Source organism: Halichoerus grypus, chromosome 9 (genome assembly GCF_964656455.1).
Source record: "Halichoerus grypus chromosome 9, mHalGry1.hap1.1, whole genome shotgun sequence".
Lineage (NCBI taxonomy): Eukaryota > Metazoa > Chordata > Mammalia > Carnivora > Phocidae > Halichoerus > Halichoerus grypus.
In genome coordinates this window covers 58,221,774-58,237,747 of record NC_135720.1, presented here as the reverse complement: position 1 = coordinate 58,237,747, position 15,974 = coordinate 58,221,774, and the positions used below count along the sequence as shown (strand labels likewise).

At 37.0% G+C, this 15,974-nt stretch overlaps 1 protein-coding gene and 1 pseudogene across 2 annotated transcripts in view; both read left to right on the top strand.

Annotated features, from left to right (window-relative positions):
* GRIK2 (glutamate ionotropic receptor kainate type subunit 2) overlaps positions 1–15,974 on the top strand; it is a 1,096,112-nt gene that overhangs the window by 353,667 nt on the left and 726,471 nt on the right. The window lies entirely within an intron of this gene.
* On the top strand, positions 12,314–12,772 carry LOC118526673 (uncharacterized; annotated as a pseudogene).

Here is a 15,974-nt window from a genome sequence, read left to right as displayed (position 1 = left end):
GGAAGATGAGTGAATTTTTCTTCTTGGGCTTTTCTCCAGAAAGAGTCATCTGGCGAGTTGGCAAATACAAACTCAGCCAGCCTTGTGCCAGATGTGCACGGCTGCTGTTGGGCCATCTGCAGCTTGCTTTCGTGCCATACGCCACTTTAACATTTGGTTGACTGGGGTATCAGAGGAGAAACTCACAGTGCAATTGTTTTTGCGTGAATCTTGTAAATTTAATCAGAAAAAAATGAACCGATCCCCCGCTAGGCTAGGCAGTGAGCGCAGTGTAGTGGATGCAAAAATGAGTACTGCCAGGTTTGCTGAGGAACAACCTTGGAATATACTGTAGGAAAATAAGTGACAGAGTAGTGCTATGCTCCTGAATCTTTGGTGGCCTTGTTCAGTCATCTCTGAGGCAATCCTTTACTTTTTTTCTTTTTCTCTCTTAATTTGTTCCATTTAACTTGTCCCCTTGTCTATGAACACCAACCCTACTACTCCAGATAAAAACCTAGCCAATGACTTACTCTTTATTAAAAATGGGCTGTAGTTGTAGTTTTATGTTTCTGAGTTGTTAGCCTACTTGGCACAGTACATTAGCAAAAAACAGATTGCAACGCAATTTGAATTCCATAGGCTATATAATCATACCATGGATGGGTATAAGCAGAGGAAAAACGGATTATGGTATGCTTACATTCCATACCCAGAAAATAATTCCTTGTTTTTCAACCCCATTTTTTCCAAGGCTGTCTGCCATTACTGACCATATATAAACATGTTTGCTTTTTTGCCAATTTGGAGTCTAGTTGAGGCTGAATTTCAGTCAACACTTTTCTGAATCAAAGCCTAGAGTTTTAATTAAGCTAACAAATGACTATACTTCTTAATTGAAGTGGTCATGACACTCTGCTATTTCCTGCAGCTGGTATTCTTATTTTGGATATAGGCTGTGTGTACACTGTAGCAGTGTGTAAACCAATAGCATGCCTACAGTCAAAGAGGGTGGCCTGTACTTTTTAAAGATTTTGTGAATAATATTATATTATTATGTTAAAGTTTACATGGACTAAGTAAACCCAGGAGGCCCTAAAGGTATATGAATAGTTGATATAAGGGGAAGAAATTTAGAGGAAGTAGCATGGACAATGTATTAAGACCTATATTGTTTAATTGGAGCTAATTTAATGTCTTAGCTCTCTTTTAGGGATTTTTTTCTCTGTTTTAATAAATGTTGTTGGTGACTTAAACCTTGTGAAAAGGTTGCAGTTTGTAATGTTTAGCATATTTGTATTGGTCTAAACTGCCAATGATGTTAAATTATATTTTAAACTTTAAAATGATCACCAAAAGTCCCTCTTACATGTTTTGGCATTTAAATTTTAAGTTGAGAGCTATTCTGTGACATCCAGATGGACTGGTTCTATAAGAAAAATTGGGAGTTTATAGATCATGATCCTAACCTAGGATGGTGAAGGGCTTCTCCATTAGTGGCCAACTTCATATTCTTCACCTAAAAAATTAGTAGGCTGGAGTAATTCACACCTAAGGTCCAATTTAGCTCTTAGAGATTATGATTATCACTTGCAGTATTTGGTTTTCCATCCCCTGGCTATCTTCTCTAACACAGAAAATTAAGACCAGATTATATGTAAAGGTCAGCATTATCCATGGAGAATTGAGGGGAAATATGAGAGACCATTACTGTGGTTTGAATATATTCCAGGAAGTGTGCTAGATGCTCTCCACATACTATTTCTATAATCCCCTTGGCATACATATTAGAGTTAGTTTTTGGATGAAACCATATGAAATTGCCCTCTTTCTAGATCAAAAACTGTCAAATATCAGCAATTTTATATGGGTTATCCTAAATGTTATTCTCTCTATTTCACAGATCAAAACACTGAGGCCTAGAGAAGGTAAGTAACTTGGCCAGGTCCTTAGTTACTAAGTGCCCACCTGGGATTTAAACCCAGTTCACACTTTCGAATACAATATAAAACACTACTTCTATAAACTAGATAAACATAGTTTATTATTAAGTATTTCTATTTGCATGTAAATAATACCCTAAAACCTTTTCATCTTGTATAATTGAAACTTCATACCCCGTGAACAGCAACTTTCTAGTTTCTTAAGAGTGTTTTTTTTTTGTTGTTTGTGCATACTGAGTTTGACTTATCTATGATTAGCAGATGTTGGGTACAGTTTCACGGGGTAAGCAAAGCAGGCAGGCTCTAAATGGCTAAAAATATGCTTGTTTGGGTTATATTTAAAGCCACTGCATGTGTAAGAACTTAAGTTTGGCCGGCTTTGGCATAAAAATCCTAGCCTGCTGTGAAGAAGTAAACAGCATAAAAGCCATTATGCGGGGGCCATCACTGGTCCTTTATACAGCACTGTGTCATCCAGGTAAGTAGCTGTGGGGAAGGAAACAGGGCAGTGCCTCTGCTGAGGAAATAACAATTGCCTTCAGTGATCACACTGCTGCCAGGGGGCAGGGGAGAAAGGACACTTCTCAGAAGTCAGGAGCAGTCCCTTTTATAGCTGCATGTCTGTCCTCTTGGGATCCTATGAGGTGAGGACTACGCCCTTATTCACTCAGCACCGTTACGTGCCATGCTTGTTGCTGGACGATTTACCTAACGAGAACTATTCTCGGCTCATAGCAGGTCCTCAACAAATCATTTTTGAATGAATAAATCATCTTTAATATTCGCAACAATATTAGGAGGTAGATATTGTTACCTCTGTGTCACAGATTAGGGGCCCACTTTCCCATATTAGTTATTTTTGGTGGGCATTTGAGATACGATAGCTGTATTTTAACAGTTCTTTGTCAAAAGTTAATGTGCAGCATATAGAATAGAAAAAGTAGAAGATTTCTTGTAAGAAATATTGTGTGCTGGGGCACATTTGTCCCACTAAAAATATAATTTGAAAAGATTTTAGGCTATTATTTATATGCAAATAGAAATAGCTAACAATAAACCACGTTTATCTAACTAATAGAAGCAGCTTATAGTATGTGGACTGGGGGATACCTGGGCGGGCTCAGTCGGTTAAGCGTCTCTCTTCAGCTCAGCTCAGGTCATGGTCCCAGGGTCCTGGGATCGAGTCCCACATCGGGCTCCCTGCTCAGTGGGGAGCCTGCTTCTCCCTCTGCCTGCCGCTCCCCCTGCTGTGCTCTCTCTCTCTCTCTCTCTCTCTCTGATAAATAAATAAATAAAATCTTTTTGTGTGGACTAGGTTTAAATCCTAGGTTGGCTACTTTGGTGTCTCCCTACTGCAAACAGGTGAGCGCTGACATAGAAGCACGTGATGAGAAGGTGATATTTGTTTAAGGTGATGGCAAAAAAAGAAGACTGAGCCCTCTATACACAATCAACTCAGAAAAACTAATTATTAATATGCTCCAAACCCGGCTTTGAGTGTCAGTCCTCACTTGCACCCATTATTCAAGCAGGTAACACTGTGTTGTGGAAAAGTCACGAATTTTGGAGTGAGACCTGAATTTGAATCCTGATTTGTCACACAGTAGACAAATAATCTCTTGCATCTTCAGTATCAGAACCTGGAAAATGGGACCAATAAGATACATCTCATAGTGTAGTTTTGAGAATAAAATAGAAGAATATCCTTAGAACACTTAACAGAGGATTTGGCTCATATTTAAATGCTTAATAAATATTAGTTTCTGTCCCTACTTTTTGAGCCTACATTTTCTACATCAAGGCTTTCCTTGTTGCTCATTTTACTATGATTTTGCTAGCATATAAATGTTCAGAGTGGAAGCAGTCGAATACAGTGATTTGTTTCTTCTTATCCCCCTTCCCTTTTCTCAGGCATGGTCCTAGAAATGTGTTTAGTTTTACAATGTCCTCAGAGGCCATGATGTCCAGCAATAGATGATTTGGGATGCTGGGTTATTCTTCTCACTGAAAAATACAACACAAGCTGTAAAACAAACAAACAAGCAAAAACAAACAATAAATTGGCATGGAGGAAGAGAGGTCCATGCATATGGGGACCCAGAAAGTTCCAATCTTCCTTCATGTGACATAATAGGTTGTATTGGGGATGACTGAGGAGCTGGGCACAAGATGAGGGGCTTTCTCCTAGTGAAAATATGCTCCCTGTGAGAAGGTGTGATGAGGTAGAGCTTATGGCTCTGAAAGAATATTTGCCATATATCCTTATCCTCTGTTAGAAAGTATTTGTAATATGAGTCATATTAATATTTATTTATTCATTTGGAGAAATGTTTTGTTCTCTGTTTTTATATTTCTGGATGCTACATTTATTTTTTCTCTTTGAAAGTTCTAATGACCATCTGCAGTACTGGGAAGTAGAGAAGTTATTATGACAGCTATGCTTCAGATTTGGTTAAGATTACTGGTAAATTGCATGCATTAGCTTTTAAAAATGTGGGGCAGATTCTAAACACCTATATACTAGCTTTTAAAACAAAATGTGTCCCTCTTAAATGCTGGAAAGTTCTCAAAAAAGAAAAGAACATAAAATCTGTTCAGCATGTTTTTTGAGACTATTTTTCAGCGCGTAAAATCCTAACTTCACTAATTAACTTTGTTTGAAACAGAACCATGTTTTTTGTTTCCAGTAGTTGGCTTCCTTCATCCTAACCACTCTACAGCCACTAACACTAATGACCAACACATATTCTTCTGGAAATGTTTTTCTTCCCTAACTTGGGTTTCCTATCCTAGAATGACTGTTTTTCTATTCTTTAATTCTTCTTCTTTATATTTTCTTTGTTCTTTTTTTCTCCTGCAAAAATGTATCTCTCTGTTCTTAGTTCCATTCTTTCTATATTCTTTGTTCTTTAGTGAGCTCACATATTCCCATGACTTCAATGATGATTCCTAAGTATGTGATTTTCAAATATCACTCTCAAATAGCAACCATGCCTACAAGTTCTGTCTCACGTTCCAACCCTTTGATCGACAACATCCCAGAAGTTCTAATGGTACCACAATGACATCATTCCAATTTTTTGATACTAGCATTAAGAAATAAAACTAAGAATCTCAGTTCCACGTTTGATTCCTCCTATTCCCACTCTATTTTTGGTAATTCGGTTACCAGATTCTGTCAAAACTTTTAATCACTTCTTCCTTTTCATTACAACCATTATACCATATTTCATCAATTCTAAAATACATATTTGTTCAAATGGTAACATTTCTGAAACTGGAATATGTCCTACAATCAGTGATGTATTAGGATTGTGTCATAGTTTAATTAGCAGTCCTTTCTGTTCTTTCATTTTAATAAATAGACTAATGATGCATCTTACAACTGATGGTGTCTTACATTTGATGTTCTGCTTTATGTTAAACTCCTAATTGCCACACTCTTTGATTTTGGTAATTGTTTTCTCAAGCTCCAGGTATTCCTCTCATTATTACCAGAATATTTTTCTTTAAGTATAATTCTGATCAATCCTTGTCTTGGGCAAGAACATGTGTTTATCCCCATTTGTAATTATATAAATCCAAATTCTGTGTCTTATCATTCAGAGCCCTCCTATAGTTTTATCTCTCACATCTCTCCTAAAATTTCCCACTCCAGGGGCGCCTGGTGGCTCAGTTGGTTAAGCGTCTGGCTTGATTTTAGCTCCGGTCATGATCTGGGATCGAGCCCCACCTCAGTCTCTGTGCTCAGCGTGGAGTCTGCTTGAGGTTCTCTCTCTCCCTCTCTTTCTCTCTCTCTCTCTGCCCCTCCCTCTGCTCTCCCCACCCCCTCTGTCAAAAATAAGTAAATAAATTAATTAATCTTAAAAATTTTTTCTCACGCCATGTACAAACTGGTATAGCTGTCAGATACACCCTGTAATTTCTTACCTCTGTTCCTTTGCTGAGAGCAGTGTTCTGCTTCAAATGCTACATTCTTCATCCCATTTGTTGATAACCTACCTATGAATAAAGGAATTTTAAATGTCATTAACTCCATGAAGCCTTACTGATATACCCAACCTCTATGGATTCCTTCTCACTCATGAAAGGTAGTATTATTATTCCCACCTAATAGAAGAGTTGAGAAATTAGAGGGTTGTCACACAAGTGCCAGAGCAAGTGATAAAGTTAGAATTTGAACCCAGATCTGGCTTACTTGAAATAATACATTCTTTAGTTATACGTGAAGTGTAAGGAAAGAGCTGTGGAGAACAACTAGGAAGAGAAGTTCAAGCCTCTGCTCTTTTGTTGTAGAAGTAGAAACCTAGAAATAACTTTATTTAAACTTCATATCTACTTGTAATGAAATAACCTAAGATATTCTATTTTCAACTGGGTGATTTATCATTTATCATGAGGAGAACTTAGAACCCCCAGATTTAATGTATTTTACATATCTGGACACAGCACCATAGTTATCCACATAGTATAGAAAACTACATTCAACAATGTTGCCCACCGTAGGCTTTGCTAATTAAAAAGTAAAATAAAAATTAAAGGACACATTAGGGGTGCCTGGGTGGCTCAGTCATTAAGCGTCTGCCTTCAGCTCAGGTCATGATCCCAGGGTCCTGAGATCGAGTTCCGCATCAGGCTCATGATCTGCCCCCTGCAAGCCAGAGGCCCAGGAAAGTGTTGTTGTAGTGTTGTTGTAGTTATAGTGCAAATTCAAAAGCCTGAGAACCTGGAGCACCAATTTCTAAAGGCAGGAGAAGATAGATGTCCCAGTTCAAGCAAGAGCACAAATTCACCATCCCTCTGCCTTTTTTGTTCCACTCCAGCAAGTGAACAAATTTGCCCTTCCTCTGCCTTTTTGTTCTACTCAGGCCCTCAACAGCTTGGATAATGCCCACCCACATTGGTAAAGGCAATCTTTTTCACTCAGTCCGGACCCTTGTGGGTACACCCAGAAATAATATTTTGCCAGCTATCTGGGCATCGCTTAGCCCAATCAGGTTGACACACAAAATTAACCACCACAATCTCTACAGAGAAATGAGGTACTATTTAAAGATCTCTGAAAGAGAATGCCTCAGACCAATTTCTCTGTCTTATGCTAAAAGCTTGGCCCTCTTTTATTTTTTATTTACGGATTTTATTTATTTGAGAGAGAAGGAGAAAGTGGGGAGGAAAAGGGAGAAAGAGTCTTAAGCAGACTCCACGCTGAGCACAGAACCTGATGCAAGGCTCGATCTCATGACCCTGAGAACCTGACCCTGAGATAACAACCTGAACAAAACTAAGAGTCAGATGCTTAAGTGGCTGCACCACCTAGGCTCCCCAAAGCTTGGCCCTCTTATGCTCAACTTCACAGTTATGTGTGGGGAAAAGAAATCAATGAGCATCATTCAGGATGAGCTGAGTACTTTGCATGCAAACATTCAAACCCAAAGTCCAGAATCTACCCCCTTATAGAACTTCCTCAATAAAATCTGCCATTGCAAACCAAGCGCCTTACATAAAATCCATCACTCACATACAGAATCACCACTAATTCCAATATAAAGAATCAGCTTTCACTTTTAAAACATCAATTTAATTGAAGTATTTTATGTGAAAAACCTCCATTGTAAGCATTCCGTGAATTTTGACAAACATAGCCATTATCACAATATAGATTTTCGTCACCTCAAGAGGTTTTCTTCTGCCCCTTTACTGTCAATCCCCACCCCCACTCTGACCCCAGACAACAACTGACCTAATTTCTGTTACTATAGATTAAATGTTCCTATACTCAGACTTCCATGGGAATGGAATCATATAGTATTTATTCTCTTATATCTGGAGTTTTTGCTCAACATACTGCTTTCTAGGATTCAGTTATGTTGTTGCATGGTAATCAGTAGCTAGTTTTTCTTGCTGAGTACATCCATTGTAGGTATTACCACAATATCCTTACCCATTCACTGATTGATGGACAACATCTAGGTTATTCTAACATTTTGGTTATTATGAATAAAGCTGTATGAATATTCTTGAACAAGATTTTGTATGGGCATATATTTTCATTTCTCTTGGGTAAATATCTAGGGATGGAATTTTTGTATTTTATGTTATGTTTAGCTTTATGAGAAACTTCCCAAATCTTTTCTAAAGTGGTTGTATCATTTTACATTTATAGTAACAATATATGAGTTCCAGTTAATCCACATCTTCCCCAAAAGTTGATAGTGTCAGTCTTTTTAATTTTAGCCATCCTGGTGGGTATGTACTGGATTTCACTGAAGCTTTAATTTGCATTTCCCTGATGATAAATGATGTTAAGCATCTTTATGGTGCTTATTGGCCATTCACTTATCTTCTATTAGGTTGTTTTCTTACTAAGTTGTATTAAAAAAAAAACAAAAAACACTTATTTCCTTTACTCCTAACCCTTCTGACACCAGATATGTGGATATTTTTCCACACTGACAAATTCTCTGACACCAACTGAGTGTCCTAATAATTCAGTCCAGTTCTGACACCAACCAGAGTTTGTGCAGACCCATAGATTAAGGACTCAATCCCACAAGACTGCCTCACACTTCAGATGTCAATAGCAAGTAGTGGGTCCCCAGGTTACCCACAATTTCTGTCTGACTTGGCTGTAAATTGGAAGTTCCCATGGCCCCCTCCTTAGGTTTGATAATTTGCTGGAATGGCTCACAGGACCCAGGAAAATAGTTTACTTACTATTGCTGATTTATTACAAAGGATGTTTTAAAAGGTACACATGAACAGCCAAATGAAGAGATAAATAGGGCGAGATCTGGATGTGTCCTGAATGCAGGAGCTTCTGTCTCTGTGGAGTTGGGGTGTTCCACCCTCCTGGCGCCAACTTGGAAGCTCTTTGAACTCTGTACTTTTGGAATATTTATGAAGGCTTCATCACATAGGCATGGTCAATTATTAACTGAATTATCATCTCCTCTCCTCCCTCCAGGGAATGGGGCATAGAGCTGGAAGTTCCACCTTTCTTGTCATGGCTTGGTCTTTAGTGATCAGCCCCTATCCAGGAGACCACCAAGAGTTACCTTATTAGAACAAAAGATGCTCCTATAACCCAGGAAATTCTGAAGGATTTAGGAGCTCTGTGTCAGGAACAGGGGTCAAAAAACCAAATATTAGCAGGAACTTGGGGCAGAGACCAATTTATATATATTTCTTATTAATTGACAAGTTGTAAGAGTTATTGGTATATATTATAGGTACAAATCTTTATATATATATATATATATATATTTGTGTGTGTGCACGTCCATGCATTTGTGTGTGTTTAAGTCAACCAATCGTCACTATATTATATATCTAAAGTAATGTTACACTGTATTTTAACTAACTAGAATTTAAGTAAAAATTTAAAAAAGTAAATTGGCCAATCTGTAGCTAGCCTTTTTATTTTCTTAACCGTGTCTTTTGAAAAGTCAAAGATTTTAATTTTGATGAAGTCCAATTATTGATTTTTCTTTTGTGATATAAGAAATATTTGCCTATCCCAAGTCCACAGATATTTTCTCCTCTCTTTCTTCTAGAATTTTTAAAAGCTTAGGTTTTATGTTTATAGCTATTTTAGTTAATTTCCATGTATATTGTGACATAAAGATTGAGGTTCCTATCTTTCTATATGGTTATCTGGTTTTCCATTACTATTTGTTAACTAGTATCCATTCCCTATTAAATTACGTTGGCCCCCTTTAATTCGAAATCATTTTGTGTTATATCAATGAATGCGTTTCTGTATTCTGTTACATTATTCTATATATTTATTCTTATGCCAATACCACATTATCTTAATTATTCTACTTTTAAAGTTAAGTCCTCAACTTTGAACTTGTTATATAACCCATTAACAACTCTTTGTGTATAGACCTGCCACCGCCAGTCTATCGGCTTCTTGATTACCAGAGTTAACTTTGGACAGGACACTCCAGTGTTTGGCTTTTAGAGGTCCTTTCTTTTTAATGCAAATTTTAGAGTCAGCTTGCCAAGTTCTATAACGATGCGTCTGAGGTTTTGATTGATTTTATGTTGACTATATAGGTCAATTTGGGTAGAAATTACGTCTTAACAATATTATGTCTTGATCCATGAATATGACATACCTTCCTATCAATTTAGATCATTAGTTTCTCTCAGCAATATTCTGCAGTTTATAGTGTACAGATCTGGCATGTATTTTATTAAATTTATCCCTAATTATCTCATGTTAGAATACAGTTAAAGTGGTAATTATTACAATTTCAAGCTCTAATTTTTCATTGTCAGAGTACAAATGCAATTGATTTTTTATAGTCTCCTTGTATTCTGTGGACTTGCGAGTCTGCTTAAAATGATGAGTCTTTTGTAGATTCTTTAGGGTTTTCAATGTACATGATCGTGATAATGTTGTCTTAGAGTAAGAACAGTTTTTTTTCCATTTTTCCTGGTATCTCTCCTCACCTTTTGTTCCTTTCCTTATTTTCTTGTTTGCCTTATTTCCCTGGCTACAACTTCCTTTGCATTGTGGAATAGAACAGCTGTGAGTGAACATTCTCTTTTTCCCCCCAATCTTAGGGAAAAAGTTTTTCATCTTTAATCATTGAAGATGATGTTAGATGTAGGTATTTTGTGCATACCATTTATTAGATTGAAGAAACTCATTTCTATTACTAATTTATAAGTGAATATCAAATTTTGTGAAATGCTTTCTTTCACATGTATTGAGATAATCATGTAGTTTCCTCCTTTGTTAATATGTCGAACTACCTTTGACTGATTTTCAGATCTTGAACCAACCATTGATTCCTGAAAAAATAGATGGTCATGGTATAAAAATCTTTTTTAGAGATTGTTGGATTTGACTTTATAATATTTTGCTGAGGGCTTTTGTGTCTCTATTCATAAGAAATTCTTGTAATGTCTGTGTCTTATTTTGGTATCAGGGCAATGCTAGTTTTATAAAAAACAAAAATGTCCATACTTCTACTTCCTGAAGGATTTTATGTAGTTTTTGTATTATTTCTTCCTGTAATGAATAATGGAATTCACTATTGAAGCTATTCAGGCCTGGGATTTTCTTTATTATAGCTATAAATTGAAATGCTTTAATACTTTCAAGTCATCTCAGATTTTCTATTTTTCTCTTGAATCACTTTAGATTTTTTATCTTTCAAGTAGTTTGTCTACTTGATCTGAGTTGCCAAATCTATTGGCACAAATATACTCCTGGTATTTATTATTCTTTTATTACCTATAGTGATAATCCCTTTTTTTACACTTGAGGTAGGTAACTTTGCACTCTTTGTCTCTGTCTCTCTCTAGATGTCTCTCGGTGTATCTTAGTATGCCTAGAGTTGATCAATTTTATCTTTTTTTTAAACAGCTTTTGGCTTTATGATTTTCCCCTTTATTTATTTTTTTATTTCACTGAATTCAAGATTCAAAATATACAAAATACAATATGATATAGACAGAATTGTGTTGGTAGAAGGAGGCTTTAATTTATTTCTCAGAAAATTATGAATTAAAGGGTGAAAAATAAAGAGAGGTATAGAACTAAATAATAGTGTTATATTTAATTGGGTATAAATAGAGAAATATCAAACTCTTTAAAGAAAACAGCATATACCTTCTTTTAAGGTGCTTATAGTACATTAGAAAAATGGCTACATATCATGCACATCAAAAACTAAACATATATTTAAAAGTAGAAAGAGTAAAAGCAGTATTTTCTGCTCAGAGGTAAATAAAACTAGAAAATAAAAATCCTGTCACCTGAAAATTAAGAACTCATTTAAAAAAAATTAACAATTAAAAAAAGGGGGGGCACCTGGGTGGCTCAGTGGGTTGAGCATCTGCCTTTGGCTCAGGTCATGATCCCAGGGTCCTGGGATCGAACCCCACCTCGGGCTCCCTGCTCAGCAGAGAGTCTGCTTCTCCCTCTGTTCCTCCCCCTGCTCATGCTCTCTCTCTCTCTCTTTAAAAAATAAAAAAATAAAAAAATAAAAAATCTTTAAAAAACAACAACAAACTTATGATTGAAGGAACTCCTAACCAAAAATTAAGAATATTTAGAAAATAATTGTATCTCTACCTAGCAGAACCAATTGTATCCAGCTAAAATAGTACTCAGAGAAAATACATATACTTAAGAACCTGGATAAGTAAACTAGTAAGGATAAAACAAAACACCGAACTATATTATAAAAACAAGAAAGAATTGGTTAAATGAAAGCAGAAGAAAGGAATTGACAAAAAAGACTGAAAACTGGATAACAAAAAATGCCATAACTAAACAAACTCAAGAGCTGCTTTACTAAAAACAACGGTATCAATAACATGAAATGAAGACAAGGCAAGGGTCCCCCGGCGGGCAGCGCAGAGGCTGCAGGATGCGTGGAGTTTCTGTAGAAGACGTGAAGCCGCGGGAGTTCCTCAGGGCTGTGGCAGCCTTCCTCAAAAAGTCTGGGAAGCTGGAGGTTCCCTGAATGGGTGGGCACTGTCAAACTGGCCAAGCGCAAAGGGCTTGCTCGCTGTGATGAAAACTGGTTCTACGCACGAGCTGCTTCCAGAGCACCACACGGGGACCTCTGGGGCAGCGCCTCCCAGGGACGCCTCCGGGACCAAGACCTGCGGGGAACGTCCGAGAAACGGGGTTCTGGCCAGCCACTTCAGCAGGGGCTCCAAGAGCCTGGCCCACAGGGTCCTCCAAGCCCTAGAGAGGCTGAAAGTGGTGGGAAAATACCAAGGTGGGGGCTGCAAACTGACAACTCAGGGACAGAGGGATCTGGACAGACTCACTGGAAGGTGGCAGTTGCCAACAAGAAGCATTAGAACACATGCTGGGGTAATAAATTGCCTCATCATAATCCTGAAAAAGAAAAAAAAAAAGACAATATAAGAGATAACATTTAGCTAAGCCAATCAATAAATAAGAATAAAGAAATAACCAGAACTTTGGAGGAAATTAGAGTCATAAGAAACCATAATGAATATGAGACTCTGTATGAAAATATAAATGGAGGAAAATATGAATATAATTTATAAGTATAAATTTTTTAAAATGAATTTAGAAAGATAGAAATTCTAAACAAACAAATTACCATGATAGAAAGAAAGAAAGTTATTGAAGAACTTTATGACAAAATGTATCAGGATAAGATATATTACATGTGACTTCTATTGGGTCATCAAATAAAAATACTTTTTTTAAAGATTTTATTTATTTATTTGACAGAGAGAAAGAGCACAAGTAAGGGAAGTGGCAGATGGAGAGGGAGAGAGAGAAGCAGACTCCCTGCTCAGCAGGGAGCCAGACGCAGGGCTTGATCCCCCCGAAAGCAGATGCTTAACTGACTGAGCACCCAGGCACACCAATAAAAATACTTTTAAATGCTACAAACTCTTCCTCAGCCTGGAATGAAGAGTTGTGTTTGGAGGTTCAATCACAAAGCAAGTTTTTTCTTGTCTCCTACTGTCCTCTGAAATTTGCTTAGTGGGCCTTTCTTTTTCTTTCTTTCTTTCTTTCTTTCTTTCTTTCTTTCTTTCTTCCTTCCTTCCTTCCTTCCTTCCTTCCTTCCTTCCTTCCTTCCTTTCTTTCTTTCTTCCTTCCTTCCTTCCTTCCTTCCTTCCTTCCTTCCTTCCTTCCTTCCTTCCTTCCTTCTTTCCTTCCTTCCTTTCTTTCCTGCCTTCCTTCCTTTCCCTTTTTCTTTCTTATCTCTGTCCATGGAGTAGTTCCATGACTTTCCTGGTCACACTGAAATAATAAAATACTGCATTAATTTAGCAATTAGAATGTCCACTTTTAAGTTGAATCAATATTCTGATTTTCTTCTATTAACCTCTCCTTAAGAAAGGACTTACTGGAAAAACAGACATTTTTCCAAAGAAGACATCCAAATGGCCAACAGACACATGAAAAAATGCTCAACATCGCTCGGCATCAGGGAAATCCAAATCAAAACCTCAATGAGATACCACCTCACACCAGTCAGAATGGCTAAAATTAACAAGTCAGGAAACGACAGATGTTGGCAGGGATGCAGAGAAAGGGGAACCCTCCTACACTGTTGGTGGGAATGCAAGCTGGTGCAGCCACTCTGGAAAACAGTATGAGGGTTCCTCAAAAAGTTGAAAATAGAGCTATCGTATGACCCAGCAATTGCACTACTGGGTATTTACCCCAAAGATACAAATGTAGTGATCTGAAGGTGTACGTGCACCCCAATGCTTATAGCAGCAATGTCCACAATAGCCAAACTATGGAAAGAGCCAAGATGTCCATCAACAGATGAATAGATAAAGAAGATGTGGTATATATGTACAATGGAATATTATGCAGCCATCAAAAAAAGAAATCTTGCCATTTTCAACAACGCAAATAGAACTAGAGGGTATTATGCTAAGCGAAATAAGTCAATCAGAGAAAGACATGTATCATATGATCTCACTGATATGAGGCATTCTTTTTTTTTTATTTATTTATTCATGAGAGAGAGAGAGAGAGGCAGAGGGAGAAGCAGGCTCCCAAGGAGCAGGGAGCCCGATGCGGGACTCGATCCCAGGACTCTGGGATCATGACCTGAGCCGAAGGCAGATGTTTAACCATCTGAGCCACCCAGGCACCCCGATATGAGGCATTCTTAATCTCAGGAAACAAACTGAGGGTTACTGGAGTGGTGGGGGTTGGGAGGGATGGGGTAGCTGGGTGATAGACATTGGGGAGGGTATGTGCTATGGTGAGTGCTGTGAATTGTGTAAGACTGCTGAATCACAGACCTGTACCTCTGAAACAAATAATACATTATATGTTAAAAAAAAAAAGAGAGAGAGAGAGAAGACAGTAGGAAGGGAAAAATAAAGGGGGGGAATCGGAGGGGGAGATGAACCATGAGAGAGGATGGACTCTGAGAAACAAACTGAGGGTTCTAGAAGGGAGGGGGTGGGGGGCTGGGTTAGCCTGGTGATGGGTATTAAAGAGGGCACGTATTGAATGGAGCACTGGGTGTTATACGCAAACAATGAATCATGGAACACTACATCAAAATAAATAAATAAATAAATAAATAGGAAAAAAAGAACATTAAGAAAAAGGGCTTACTGCTGATAGAAACAGGTAGGCAATGATGAGGAGGTCAGCGTCTTTCTATTGTAGCTGGTTTCAGGCCATTAAATATTTGCAAGTTCTTCTGAGTGTTATGTCTTACCACTCACTTTGGTAGTTCTTTGTCTCTCACCTTAGTGTCTTAGCCAAAATTTCTATTGTTAACACTGTGACATAAAAATGATTCAATAAAATTCACTAAATGAATAATTCCAGTGAGAGAAATCATAAAATTATTTGTGAGAAATGAAAAATGCCTCTGATAAAATTCAGTATCTATTTAAATATTTTTAACAAAGTAGGATTGGATAGATAATTTCTTAGCTTGATAAAATATATCTATCTCAACCCTCAAACCAGTGCAATAATTAAAGTGTGGTGGTGTCCACTATCACCACTATTACTTAATGTAGTCTGGAGTTATCAGTCTCAACAATTAGAAGAGAGAAAGAAATGAGAGATATAAAGCTGGAAAGCAAAAGATAAAATGATTATTTTTCTCAACAAATGATATAATATCATACCTGGAAGATCCAAAGAATCAAATCTAAGAAAATCAATGATGTTGCTGTGGGTTGTTCTATAAAAAATAATAACCAAAAATCAATGATCCTTTTATGTAGTTACACAAAAACCAATTTGAAAATATAATTGAGAAAAAAAGATGAAATAACAGAAGAAGTGCAATATTTAGAAACAAACTTGTAAGAAATATGAAAGATATACACAAAGAAAGCTCTAACGTGCTAATACCCAAAAGTATAACTGAAAAAAGAAAAAGCATTTTCTATTCTTGAGTAGGAAAACATATCATAAAAACATAATATTCTCTAAATTAATCCTGAAAAATTAATTTGATCTCAATAAAAATACTAATAAGTGTTTTTTAGAACTAAATAATCTGATTCTAAGTTTTATGTGGAAAAAAGAGTAGCAATAAATTGCTTATA